We start from the raw sequence: 2,194 nt of genomic DNA on the forward strand, positions 1-2,194 counted from the left end.
CGCGCGCGCGAGCGAGAACAGCGGCGCTCTTACGCAGGAATGGAATTGACATAAATATTTCCAAGACAATTTAGCAACATCAGTACACACAGCTGCACAGTGGAGGCATACTTTACATTTACATTTACATATACTTTTTACCATTATACAAAAGATATACCATTATAACGTAAACTTATAAATTACGCTTGCGCAAAGACTTGTAAGAAAGAAGACTGGGGCTAGTTGTCACAATTTTTTTTTTTACTCCAGACAATATTTGTATGAGTTTATCAAAAATTATAGGCATACAACTTAAATACATGAATATAAAAGGAAATGTAAAATTTCCACCGTTATCATAAAAAAGTATTTTTTTATTATGAATGCAAACAATACAAAGATGACATCAATGATATAAAACTTTGCGTAGAGTTCACAACATGTATTAACAATGTGCCATCTTGAACATACAAAACAAACAAACAAACAATTCAACAATTGCTAAAAGAAAAAAAAGATAAAGAAAAAAAGAACAAGAGGGTAAGATATCAATTTACATTTCAATTAGAGTATACAAATTAAAGTCATTTCAAATTGAGGTTGTTTTTCTAGTTTTCTTTGTTTTAAAGAGGATGAAATAGTATTAAGATACAATATAAATTCTTAAAAAAAAAAAAAAAAAGATATAGAAAATAATTTTCTTGCCAAGAAAATGAATTAAATTTATAACAAAACAAGCTTTGTCGTTATTAGAATCGGAAACAGTGTCCAAAAATAATATTTTTAAAAGTAACAGATATGTCTTGTTGGATATTATTTTTAATAAATGTTTCAATATCTTTCCATAGATGTTCAGTATAGAAACATGTCCAAAATAAATGCTAAACAGTTTCTGTGTGCACTTGGCAAAATGAGCATCTTGTCTTAATATTGTTTTTATATGTAATCATAAAATCTTTATTATTTTAAATGATAATTCTTTCACTTTATTGGCGAGAAAATATTTTGTAAAAAAAAGAAGAAAGTTATTTAACAGATGTTGGCCTTTTATGACAGCTTTGCCCAATAGCTATGCATGTTCTTATACACCGGGAGCCTGCCTTTAAAAAGGTTGAAATCTACCTTGATTATATAGTTGACTCTCTGAATGCATTCAACTATGGTTTTGAATGATGTGTTTGAAATCAGCAATTGACATGTGACAACTAGCCCCATTCTCCTGATACAACAACAAATAAAAGAGAAAACCAAACTGAAACTAAACTTCTAATAGTGGAGGAAAAGCTGTAATTTGGTTTTGAGACTACTGAAATGATGATTTATCAATGCAATAAAGTTTTGTTTCTAATGGTAGTGCCATGGTAGCCTACATTTTAGCACTTGTTAGTGTTAAACATGATATTAACATGTCCAGTGAGTCATGCAGTACGCTGGTATTCATTTGTTAGTTTGCTGACCATCACTGACCGAGGTATTTGCATTGTATTTCAAGGCACTTCAAAGAATTCCTCAGTATTATGTTCCCAAAACAAATAATAGCAGAGCATTTTAACACTTCTTTTAGTGTTGAAATCAGAAATTTTAAGGAACTTTAAGCAATTATGTGATGCTTTTGAGAAGTATTTTCACCAGCCTTATAGTGACAATGAGAGGGCCTTTGGTAAAATTATCCAGAATGTATTTTAAGTTCACTAGATTTGGGGCCCTCACAGTGACTTGGCATCATGAATATCTACAACATGAAACAAATGTTGTACTTCCCTTTTCAGCTGACATCACAACACTTATTTTTCATCCCTTCCTCTCAAACCACCCATCATACAGAGATAATTAAATGGCTGATTGATTTCCAATGGATAAAATCAAGTCCCTTCCTTTATTTTCAGTTTCCTGGTGTACTCAGAAATACAGTTATTTTGGTCACAATACGGATGTGAAATGACTGCTAATGACATTGCATTTCAATTTTAATGTGCTCAAATAGTTATCTGACATATATTTAGCAGTTTGCAGCTGAAATTCACCAAATAACATCCTGTGAAATCCTTTTACCTTTATACTGTTCATACCATGTGTCACCATTTTAGACTTAATGTAACATGAATTAAGAGATAAATTAAAATAATTTTATGATTTAAAGAAAATTAAAAGGTCCTAAATAGTTTTCCCTTTCTTTATAAAAACAATTTATTATTTCTTATTTTGAAGATTA

The sequence above is a fragment of the Carassius gibelio genome, chromosome A6 (assembly GCF_023724105.1).
Source record: "Carassius gibelio isolate Cgi1373 ecotype wild population from Czech Republic chromosome A6, carGib1.2-hapl.c, whole genome shotgun sequence".
Classification (NCBI taxonomy): domain Eukaryota; kingdom Metazoa; phylum Chordata; class Actinopteri; order Cypriniformes; family Cyprinidae; genus Carassius; species Carassius gibelio.